Raw genomic sequence first — 12,856 nt, 5'->3', positions numbered from 1 at the left:
GAACACCATGGACATCACAGAGGGCCAAGGACGGTGGTGTGGGGTGGTGTGGTGCTGTGTTGCTGCTGTTATACCTCCTTTCTGTTTCTGTCTCCCTCTCCCTAAATAGACAGAATTTTTTAAAAAGTTGGGCTGGGGAAATCAGTCAGCAGCATCACACATGTGTGAAGTATTGAGTTCATTCCCCCAGGCAGCCCTGCAAACAAACAAACAAACAAAATCAACTCTCTCAGCAAATTTCGAACATATAGTATAAACAAAACTGTGTAGCCCCAAATGCCTCTGACTAAAAGGACTTTGGATTTCCACAAGAGAAGTTACAACTGAAGTACAAATTGGGATACTTAGGAAACACTCTTTAAAAACTGAGTTTTAGAAGCTTTAGAGGCAGCACAGTAGGTAAAGTGTTGGAATCTGTCTTGAGCTCAATCCCTGGTATTGCCAATGGTGATGGTCTGGTTCTCTGTCTTCTTCCCTCTTCTCCTCCTTCTCTTCCTCTCTCTCTCTTTCATTAAGGAATAAATATCTTTAAAATAATAATAATTTATCATTTCTAGGGGGCTGGCTGGTGGTGCACCAGGCTAAGGGCACATGTTATCATGTTCAAGCCCTACTCCCTACCTGCATGGGGGAAGCTTCAGGAGCAGTGAAGCAGGTCTGGAGGTGTCTCTCTTTCTCTCTCCCTCTCTATCTCTCCTTGCCCTCTCAATTTCTCACTGTCCTATCAAATGAAAAACAGAAAGAGGGGGTCGGGCAGGTTAAATACCCCTGGCCTGAAGCAGAAGGACCAGCACAAGGATGCCAGTTCAAGACACCAGCTCCCCACCTGCAAGGGGACTGCCTCACAAGCATTGAAGCAGGTCTGCAGGTGTCTATCTTTCTCTCCCCGTTTCTCCTCCTCTCTTGATTTCTCTCTCTGTCCTATCCAACAACAACATCAATGGCAACAATATCAATAATGGCAACAAAGGCAGGAAAAAATGGCTGCCAGGAGCAGTGGATTTGCAGGCACTGAGCCCAGCAATAACACTGGAGACAAAAAAAAGAAAAGAAAAAAGGGGAAAAATGGCTTCCAGAAGCAGTAGATTCATAGTGCCAGCAACGAGCCCCAGCAATAACCGTGGTGGCAGAATAATAATAATAATAAACAACTAAGCTTTAGTCTAGTAATGACTGCTCTCTCCCATCTCTCTGCAAGCAAGCCACCCACAGAAAAATGTACGGAAAGGACTTGCCTCACAATATCAGCCTCCCTCCGTGGCTAGAAATATCATCAGTAGTCGTAAAATCATCCAGCCCTTATTTAACACAGCCTTCGAATTTGCCTCTGTGACCTCCCATGGTAATGAATTATATAAGTGACTATCTCATTTTATTAGCGCTTAATTTGCTACTCTAATTTCATCAGATAACCCTTGTTCTCCTCTTATGGGATCTGGGGAAAAGAAAGGACAGATTGGCCTTCATTATGTCCTTCATAATCTTTAATATTTTACTGGAGTACCCTTTAGCGTCTCCTGTCCGGGAGAAGTGATGCTAGCGCACGCAATCTCATCAGGACCATTGAATCTTCTGTTCCGGGGCAAGAGGTGTTTTAAGTATGTGTGTCTTTGAGTAGAACAGACATGAAACCATAATTGGAAGGAGAGCCTACTATATCTAAACCTCTCCTGAGAAGAAAGTCTTAGTAGCTAAGATTCCCCATTGTGTCTTAGTAGCTCGTCTGGATGGCTTTAAGACTTCCACGCAGTTATGAAATTCTTTTCATAGACACTTCTCACAATCTCCTATTGTTTTTTTCCCTGCTTTAGTTTCAGCAATGACAGAAATCATTTTACCTGAGAAACTACTCAATGGTCTTTCTTTCCATCAATTCCATTTGTGTTTCTAGGAATGCACTTTGGAGTCTTCCTAAAACATGTAACACCAGGGCAGGGGTACATAGCATAATGGTTATGCAAAGAAACTCTCACGCCTGAGGCTCCAAAGTCCCAGGTTCAATCCCCTGTACTACCATAAACCAGAGCTGAGCAGTGCTCTGGTAGAAAACAAACAAACAAGTAACACCAAATGATAACTCTAAAAAAGGATGTTTAATACAAATTTGGTTTTTGCTACTGTTCCTAGTGGGGAAAGAGATCAAGTTTCCTTCATTCTGGGCTTTTATTTCAAATTGTACCACTCAAATGTATCCCCTAATGCCCTCTCCAAACATTCATGTGAATAGGACAGTTTTAATAAAGAGTCTATTACTGAGTACCTTGGCTGACTACAGTTGTTTCTGAGTATTCAATTCCATTTTGCTACTTTCCCAGATACAGCTTTACCCTGCCACAAATGCAGGTGCCTAGAACAGAAATGACGACTCAATCAGATGGTTGCATGGCAATAAATTTTTACCTCAGACTCTGAAACGAGTGAAGTATCGACTAGATGATGTTCACCTAAGAGATGTAGAGTAAAAATAACTGGAGGGGGCTGTAGAGCACTTAGAGAAAATAAAACATTGTAAGAAGCAGAAGAACTATTGACAATTCCTATAAATAATGTCCTCATCCATAACACAAGAAGGTAAAGCTATTAAGAAAAATAAACATTTGGAAACGTACAGTGCTCTCAGAAATTGAAAATGTAGCAACGAAAATGAAAGACTTGAAAGATAAAGTTGAGGAAATCTCCTTGTTCCCTCAGCCTTCCAAGAAACAAAATGAGCTAAAAACTGGGGTGGGGGTGAAGAAGAAGGAGGAGGAGGAGGAGGAGGAAGAAAAGAGACTGGTGCATTATTCTAGAAAATCCAACATGTATGCCTGATAAAACAGCAGAATGGATATGCAAAAAGTTTTCATGCCTGACACTCCAAGATCCCAGGTTCAGTCCCCAATACCACAATAAATCACAGAAAAACACTTGAGCTCAAATTTCTGACACCACATGGGAGCAACCATACACAGCAACAGGGGAAGCTCCATGGATGATGAAGAGGTGCTATAGAATTTCCCCTCTATCTCTTTCTCTCCATCTCTATCATCATCATCATCATCATCATCATCATCATCACCCTCACCATCAGTATCTACAGGAAGGAGCAGAACAGAGAACTGAACATGTGCAAGGCTCTGGGTATAAAAAAAAGAAGAAGAAAGGGAGGAAGAAGGAAAGAAAAAGAGGGTAAAACTAAGAAAATATGAGGGAAGAAATAAAAAAGAAAATCAAGGGTCAAGGATGTAGCTCTGTGACAGAGTACATGCTTTTTATGTATGTGGACCTGGGTTTGATCCCTGACACCTAACATGTAAGTGAATTAATAAAATTTAGGAAATTTTCCCTTGAGTACAGGAATATGTAATCCATGAACTGAAAGAGCCACTTGAGTGTACAAAGTAATGGAAAAGAGACGACAAAACACAAAGCACATCATAGTGAGATTTTTGAGAATAGGTTCTCAAGTATCCAGAAAAGAGAAAAGAAAAAAAAGAAAAAGGAATCAGAGAAATAGCTCAACTGGATAGGGTGTTGCTTGGCCATGTGTGCGAGCCATGTTCATATCTGGCCCCCATGGACTGAAGGAAGCTTCACTGCTGTGGTCTCTTTTCTCTGTCTCTCTGTCTCTGTCTTTTACCTAAAATACAATAAAACAATGGGACTGCAATATAAGTATGTATAAGAACAGCATCAAGTTTATTAACAGGAACACTGAAGTCAGAATAAAAAACTTAAATACAGAATTCTGTCATCCAACAATCAGTTAAATATGATTGAAGGATAAAAGAAATTGGACATTCAAAGCATCTGTAGTCAGGAAGTTACTGAGGGCTGTGCTCCACCAGAATTGGGAAGAAAAGCATGAAAGAGGAAGACATGAAGCCCAGAAAACCAGAGACTTACAAGAGAGGTCTGAAAAGAAATCCAAGATGGTAGGGAAGGGGACCAGGATGGCAGAAGCACGGAGGGTCCAAAGATGTTGGACAAGAACATTAAGACTGAGGACCCTGGGGGTGAAGCTTCCAAAAAAAAACATAAACCAGGCTGGGGAGGTAGCATAATGATTCTGCAAAAGACTTTCATGCCCAGGGCTCTAAGGTCCAAGTTTCAATCACAAGCACCACCATAAGCAAGGGTTGAACAGTGCTCTGGTGCCTGCTTTCTTTCTTGCCTTCCTCCCTTTCTTTATTTTCTTTCTCTCATCAAAAACAAATATTTATAGGAGGAAACTATACACTAAAAAATTATATGATCTGTTTGAAAAAGAAGAGCTTCATCTCTGACATCTAGTATGGAGTTGATTTAGAAATAACTGCATAATTTCAGTCACCAAGTTGCCGATGCTACTACAATCCTGAATGAACTCCCTAGGCAGGCAACCTCCCCAATGTGTCCTGGAACCTCACCTTTCCAGAGTTCTACCCCACTATGAAACAGGCTGGGGGTATGGATAGACAGGCTAACATCCACATCCAGCAGAGAAGCAATTACAGAAGCCAGACCTTCCACCTTCTAAACCTTAAAAAGAACTTTGGTCTATACTCCCAGAGGCATGGATGCTAGGAGAAGATGACCAGAAGGCTCTGAGAGACCTGGAGAGAGAAGGGGGTGTGGGTTAGGATGGGGAAAGGAAGGACACTGAGAAGTAGTACATGTGATCCAGAAAGGAAGAGAAGGCTCCATAGGAAAAAAAGGGCAAATACACATAAATATAGACTGATAATTATAAAAATAATAGTCAACCCGTATCTGTAACCTTGGGAGAACTACTGCAGTTTCCAAAGGAAGGAATGGGGACACAGAACTCTGGTAATAGAAAAGATGTGGAATTATACCATTATTATCTTTTTTTAATTTATTTTTTATATTTTTATTTATTTTTCTCTTTTGTTTCCCTTGGGTTTTTTTTGTTGTTGTTGTTGCTGTAGTTATTATTGTTGTTGTTACTGATGTCATCATTGCTAGATAGGACAGAGAGAAATGGAGAAAGGAGGGGAAGACAGAGGAGGGAGAAAAACCTGCAGACTTGCTTCACTGCTTGTGAAGCTACTCTCCTGCAGGTGGGAGGCCAGGGCTCGAAACAGAATTCCTAAGCTGGTTCTTGCGCTTCCCGCCACGTTCGCTTAACCCTCTGCGCTACCACCCGATTTCCAATACCCGTTATCTTATAATTTTGTAAATCAATATTAAATCATTAATTTTATTTATTTATTTTCCCTTTTATTGCCCTTGTTTTTTATTGTTGTTGTCGTTATTACTGCTTTGATGTCATCGTTGTTGGATAGGACAGAGATGGAGAGAGGAGGGGAAGACAGAGAAGGGGAAAGAAAGACATCTGCAGACCTGCTTCACCGCTTGTAAAGCAACCCCTGCAGGTGGGGAGCCAGGGCTCGAACCTAGATCCTTATGCTGGTCCCCTAACTTCGTGCCACGTGAGCTTAATCCGCTGTGCTACCGCCCGACCCTCCAATATATATATATATATATTTTTTTTTTTTTAAAGAAATAACTGCATAGAAAATTAAGCATTGAGTGCCTGATGTTCCTGGTTCAATCCTGAACACTGCATGTACCACAGTGTTCACTTGTTTCTTTCTCTCCTACCTCTTGTGAAATTTTCTCATATGCAATCAAAATAAATTAAAAAAAGAGAAGTGAAAACTAAGTAATGAGACAGTTCCACAGAAAACAAAAATGTATAGCAAAAAATGCAATCTTAATTGACCATATATTTTGTAAAAGTGTTAAAGATATATTTAAGGGGCCAGGTAGTGGCACACCTGGTTGAGTGCACATGTTACAGTGTGCAAGGACCCGGGTTCAAGCCCCCAGGTCCCCACCTGCAGGGGGAAAATCTTTGCAAGTGGTGAAGCAGGGCTGTGGGTGTCTCTCTTTCCCACCCTCTCTCCCCTATCCTCTTGATTTCTGGCTCTCTCTATCTAATAAAGATAATTTTTAAAAAGATATATTTAATTGCAAAGGGAGATGGGGAGGAAGGTTTACATTCCTTTGTTTTCTCAAAAGATTAAGTGACTAAGGCTCTCAGGAGTAAGAGTCTGAATCCATGACTGAAGCCAAGGAGCCAACTTCACCTCAGTGCTTAAAAACTACGTGCTTATAAATGACTATATTGCTCTGATAATTCCCAAGAGATTTACAGTCAGGTATGCATCCAACATTCGAATCATTGTCTGCCAAGATTTCTTCCTGCTATTTCAGAAATGCAAATTGTTGAAACAACACATTTTATTTTTATATTTTGTTTTAGATAGAGACAGAGAAATTGAAATGGGAGGGGAGATAAAAAGGGAGAGAAAGGTGAAGCAGGTCTGTAAGTGTCTATCTTTCTCCCCTCCTCTCTGTCTTCCCCTCCTCTCTCCATTTCTCTCTGTCCTATCCAACAATGATGACATCAACAACAACAATAATAACTACAACAACGACAATAAAAAAGGGCAACAAAAAGGGAAAATAAATAATAACATATTTTTTTTAAAAAAGGGAGATACCTGCAGCAATTTTTCATAATTTGTGAAGATTCCCCCCTACATGTGGGGGCTGGAGGCTTGAGCCTGAGTCCTTGTGCACTGTAATGTGTGTGCTCAACCAGGTGTGCCACTACCTGGTCTCCAGAATGCAATTTTCTGTCATTAATTTCCAAAAAAAGTATGTCATTATGCTCCAAACTTTTAGATACAACTTCTTTCATGTAGGAAGAGGGAGGGTAGGAAACTTTTTTTTTTTTCTACCATACAGATATTTATTACATCATTTGGGAGCCAAAAAAAATTATCAACTTAAATATTAGCACGTAATGTTGCTATGAAGAAAGTTCCAGGGCTCATGCAGTGGCGCAATGGGTTAAGTGGACACCGCGCAAAATACAAGGACCCGTGCAAGGATGCTGGTTCAAGCTCCTGGTCCCCCACCTGCAGGGGGGTCGCTTCACAAGTGGTGAAGCAGGTCTGCAGGTGTCTATCTCTCTTTCCCCATCTCTATCTACCCTATCTCAATTTCTCTCTGTCCTATCCAACAACCACAACATCAATAAGAACTGCAACAACAGTAAGAAATAAAAAAAAAAAAAACAAGGGCAACAAAAGGGAAACTAAAAAAAACAAACAAACAGAGAAACAAAGAAGGAAGCAAAGTAGAGGAAGTAGGAAGGAAAAGTGCTCCTAGATTTATATACCCAGACCAAATAATTTCATGGCTGCTATGAGGCCCATGAGTCAGATGTCACCAACTCTTTTACAGTCAGTACAGAGCTTTGCATTCTGACTCATGAACTTACAGGATGAAATGTTTTCCCATATCCCAGGCTTTGCTTTTTTCTTTTTTTGAGGGATCAGGTTTTTAATTTTAATTGTTAATTTATTTATAAAATAAATCATTTACTGTCCACTGTAAAACATTAATCCCCCAATACAGAAAATAAAATAAAATAAAAATATCAACAAGACCATAGGATAAGAGAGGTACAATTCCACAAAATTCCCACCACCAGAACTCTGTATCCTATCCCCATCCTTGAAAGCTTTCCTATTCTTTATCCCTCTGGAAGCATGAGCCCATGAGACAGAACACATGTGCATATGTACCCATAAGTTAAGGGAAAATATACATCTTAAAGCAAAAGTGTATGATAGTTTGTAGTGACTCAAAATAGCAGACAAATAGAAAACCTTAAAAAGGGGGGTGGTGGTCGGGTGGTAGCGCAGCAGGTTAAGCGCACATGGCGCAGAGTGCAAAGACCAGCTTAAGAATCCTGATTCAACGCCCCCCGGCTCCCCACCTGTAGGGGAGTTGCTTCACAGGCAGTGAAACAGGTCTGCAGGTGTCTTTCTCTCCCCCTCTTCTCTCCATTTCTCTGTCCTATCCAATAACGACATCAATAACAACAATAACTACAACAATGATAAAACAACCAGGGCAACAAGAGGGCAAAAAATAACCTCCAGGAGCAGTAGATTCATGTTGCAGGCACCAAGCCCCAGCAATAACTCTGGAGGAAAAAAAAAAAAGACACCATAAAGTAATACTTTCATACTTTTCTCATATTTGGGAGCTACTCTCGGCCCAGAACCAACTTTATAGTCCTATTTCCAACTCTGACACCATTTCCCCAGATAATACCTTTGGTCCACCTGCATGTTAGCTGCTGTGTTCAGGCAAAAATTAGTAAAGTCATGGGCCCTTTGGAATATACCTAAAATAGACCTACTAGGTTTTTCCAAAATGGAGACCCCAAAACTCATAACTACTATATTTATTTATTTTTTTATTTATTTAGTCTCCAGGGTTATCGCTGGGGCTTGGTACCTGCACTACAAATCCACTGCTCCTGGAGGCCATTTTACCCTTTTATTGCCCTTGTTGTTTATCATTGTTGTTATTCTTGTTGGATAGAGAGAAATGGAAAGAGGAGGGGAAGACAGAGAGGGGAGAGAAAGATAGACACCAGTAGACCTGCTTCACCGCTTGTGAAGCGACACCCCTGCAGGTGAGGAGCTGGGGCTCGAACCGGGATCCTTACGCCAGTCCTTGTGCTTTTGGGCCAAGTGCGCTTAACCTGCTGCGCCACTGCCCGGCACACAATTGCTATATTTCTTGCCTTTAGGTTCCTGACTATTAAACAATTAGTTATGCTTTATATCTTAATGCTTTTCCATTTCCTTGCTGCTAAGATATTTTCTCTTGTCTTTAAAAGCAAAGCCTGTCCCTATCTTTCCCCAAGTGGGGCAGGGCTCTGGAGAGGTAGGGTTTCAGGATACATTGGTAAGGTTGTCTATACAGGGAAGTCAGGTTGGTGTCGTGGTAGCATCTGCAAGGAAATGGAATTGTCCTTAACAATTGCTGTTACTTCCTACTGGCCTCTCCTTGGCCTTTATGAAATGAACTCACTCCACTAGCCTCAATACTGGTCCTTCAGCCTTTTCTCCCTCTTTTGTTACTGTCCCAGGTAAAGCAAGGTAGGTGTCTACATGGGTTCTTACTTATCAAATCTGGAAAACTCTCTCACGCACATTTACGTACCAGACAACACTGTGGATTAACACTTGAACTAACAGTTTAAAAAATTGTCGTAGATTGCTCAACAATTTCTTTGGCTTTGTATGTTAACTCTCTTTTTAGCCACCAGGTTCCAGATGCCAGCATGATGCTGACCAGACTTCCCTGGACAAACGACCCCACCAATGTGTCCTGGAGCTCCGCTTCCCAGAGCCCCAACCTACTAGGGAAAGACAGAGGCAAGCTGGGAGTATGGATCCACCAGTCAACGCCCATGTTCAGTGGGGAAGCAATTACAGAAGCCAGACCTTCCACCTTCTGCATTCCACAATGACCTTGGGTCCATACTCACAGAGGGATAAAGAATGGGAAAGCTATCAGGGGAGGGGATGGGATATAGAGATCTGGTGGTGGGAATTGTGTGGAGTTGTACCCCTCTTATCCTATGGTTTTGTTAATGTCTCCTTTTTTAAATAAATAAAAAAAATTTTTAAAAATTTCATGGAAAAGTTGGTTCTCTTTTCATGCTCTGCAGTAAAGTTCACATCTTAAGTGAACATGTTAATAGATAAAATTTCCTGGGGGCCAGGTGGTAGTGCATCGGGTTAAGCACATGTGGTGAGAAGCACAATGACCTGCCTAAGGATCCAGGTTCCATCCATTGGCTCCCCATCTTCAGGATGGTCGATTCACAAGTGCTAAAGCAGGTCTGCAGGTCTCTATCTTTCTCTCCCCCTCTCTGTCTTCCCCTCCTGTCTCCATTTCTCTCTATCCTATGCAAGAGAAATAACAGCAATGGCAACAATAACAACAAGGGCAACAATACAGGAAAAAAAATGACCTCCAGGAATAGTGGATTCAGTAGTGCAGACACCCAGCCCCAGTGATAAAGGTAAAATTTACCATCTTGCAAAGGAAATTCCTGGCTGAGATGTTAGTTCTACTACTACACATGCCTATAAAGATATATCGTAACTCCTATACCACCATAATTTACCCGCATCTGACTTTTCAAATATAAAGTCTTTGAATTGCAAGTACTCTGGGAAACTTCTGAAGAGTTTCTCTGAACCTCTAAATGTGCCTTGTGTTCAGAAAGAATCATTAGGCCTTGGAGAAATTCATCAAGAAACTAGAAAACCTTGGTCCCCTGTTGAGTAAAGATCCAACATCAGTCCTTTGAGAAGATTTGATCAATTATTCCAGGAGCTCAGAGCTTCAGAGGAAACCGATTTAACTGTTCCCCCATGAGGAAACACTAGATGATGGGCCTGAATTTGAATATGTCCACAAATGACCCGTTATTTATTAAATTCACATTGGAAGTCAAAAGAAAATATTCAGAGAGCTATTGCAGTGGATACTGTGCTGCTCATACAAGTCAGAAGATTATGTACATCTTGTGAAATGAAAGCCCATGTTAAAGGAACAAAATAATAAAAACAGTAAATCTGAGGAGACAAATATAATTTGTTATATTTCAGTGAGAAACACAAGAAAAAGGTTTAACCATATGTAGATTTTCCTAGGGCAAGCGGAAGACTCAAAGTGGATAAAATCAATGCAGTATGAGGCCCCCTCCCCTTGTGATTTAGCAATCAAAGAAAAAAAAAGGGGGGGATGGAACTACAAGATGATTTTTTAATGGTAGAAACAGTAAGGCCATTATTATCTACCATGCAGAAGAACAAGTAAGAAATAAAAGGCTTAGAAAGAGAAGGATGGGTGTTGGTAGCACAGTGGGTTAAGTGCACGTGGCGCTTTGACCAATGTAAGGATCCTGGTTTGAGACCCCAGCTCCCCACTTGCAAGGGGGTCACTTCACAGGCGGTGAAGCAGGTCTGCAGGTGTCTATCTTTTGTCTATCTTTCTCTCCCCTTTCTGTCTTCCTCTCCTCTCTCCATTTCTCTCTGTCCTATCCAACAACGATGACATCAATAACAATTGCATCAACAATAAAAAAAAACAAAGGCAACAAAAGGGAAAATAAATATAAAGAAATTTAAAAAAAGAAATAAGTATGAATATGGGATGATCTCACAGATAGTTAAGGAGGCTCGGTGGTGGAGCACCTGGTTGAGTGCACATGTTACAATGCACAAGGACCTGGGTTCAAACCCCCAGTCTTGTATGGGGAAAGCTTTGTGAGTGGTGAAACAGTATCACAGGTATCCCTGTGTCCCTCTTCCTCCCTATTTCTCCCTTCCTCTCGATTTCTGGCTGTCTCTATCCAATAAATTAATAAAGATAAAAAAAATTAAAAAGGAAGTTGAGAAATAAGAACAGAAAGAGAAACACAAAGTAGAACTTGGACTGGGTTTGGTGTACTGAACCAAAGAGACTCTGGGGGGGGGGGACATTTTTAGGTACCCAGATACAAAATTCCTTATGTTCACACTATATAAGCCTAATTTTACCTGTAGCCTATAGAACTATTAATGATCACCAAAATGATTTCATTTTCATGAGGGCTGTTTGTAAGTGGTTCAGAAAGTAGAACGCAGGATGTTCAAGCCTGAGACCTCATTTCAATTTTCAGCATTGTACACACTGGAGTTACAGTGCTCCAGGTACCCCCTCTTTCTCTAAGAGCTTTTTTAAAAAGATTTTATTTATTTATTAATGAGAAACATAGGAGGAAAGAGAAAGAACCAGGAATCACCCTGTTACATGTGCTACCAGGGATTAAACTCAGGACCTCATGCTTGAGAGTCTGATGTTTTATCCATGGCACCACCTCCCGGACCACTCTCTAATAGTTTTCATTTACTTATTTATTTCATATGAAAGAGAAGAGAGAGTTTCACATACGGTAGAGAGAAGAGGAATGGTAGAGACCAGTCAAGTGCTATTCTGGTCTATACAGAGCTATGAACCCAGCTGAGGATCTCAAGTATGAAAGTCCAAAGCTCTACCAGCCCACCCATTTCTCTGGTCACTTGACTTTCTCTTATTTATTTTTAATATTTATTTATTTATTTATTACTGGATAAAGACAAATTGAGAGGTTTGGGAAGATAGAGAAGGAGGAGATACCTGCAGCCCTACTTCACCACTTCTGAAGCTTTCCTCCTGCAGGTGGGGCCTGGGGGCTTGAACCCTTGCACATTGTAATGAGTGTGTTCAGCCAGGTGCACCACCACCCAAGTCTCCATTTAACCCTCTCCGTCTCTCTCGTTTTTCCTTTTTATCTTTTAAAAATTATTTATTTATTGATTGATTGATTGTTTTTCATCCAGGGTTATTGCTGGGGCTCAGTGCCTGAACTACAAATCCACTGCTCCTGGAGGCTATTTTTCCCCTTTTGTTGCCCTTGTTGCTTATCGTTGTTATTGTTATTATTGTTGCATAGCACAGAGAGAAGTGGAGAGAGGAGGGGAAGACAGAGAGGGCGTGAGAAAGACACATGCAGATCTGCTTCACCACTTGTGAAGCGACTCCCCTGCAAGTGGGGAGCCAGAAGCTTGATCTGGGATCCTTACACCAGTCATTATGTTCCACGTCATATGCGCTTAACTTGCTGTACTACCGCCCAACGCCCAATTTTATTTTTATTTTATTGGATAGAGACAGAGAAATCGAGGGAGCCGTGCAGTGGTGCAATGGATTAAGCACAAGATTAAGTGGTGCAATGGATTAAGTACAAAGCACAAGACCTGTGCAAGGATCCCGGGATCCCGGTTTGAGTCCCGGGTTCTACATCTGGGGGTGTTTTTGTGTGTGGTGAGGTGGGGGTGGTGGTGGCTTCACAGGTCTGTAGGTGTCTATCTTTCCCTCCTCCTCTCTATCTTCCCCTCCCCTCTCAATCCTATCAAAAAATTAAATTAATTAATTAATTGCCGGGAGTCCGGTGGTAGCGCAG

General features: G+C 41.3%; 1 protein-coding gene across 1 annotated transcript in view; it reads right to left on the bottom strand.

Annotated features, from left to right (window-relative positions):
- The window catches only part of DERA (deoxyribose-phosphate aldolase), a 122,793-nt gene that overhangs the window by 96,139 nt on the left and 13,798 nt on the right, over positions 1–12,856 (bottom strand). The gene's annotated exons all lie outside the window — the stretch shown is intronic.

The sequence above is a fragment of the Erinaceus europaeus genome, chromosome 7 (assembly GCF_950295315.1).
Source record: "Erinaceus europaeus chromosome 7, mEriEur2.1, whole genome shotgun sequence".
NCBI classification, from domain to species: Eukaryota; Metazoa; Chordata; class Mammalia; order Eulipotyphla; family Erinaceidae; genus Erinaceus; species Erinaceus europaeus.
The sequence above is the reverse complement of the archived record's forward strand: the minus strand, read 5'-3'. Positions and strand labels throughout refer to the sequence as shown.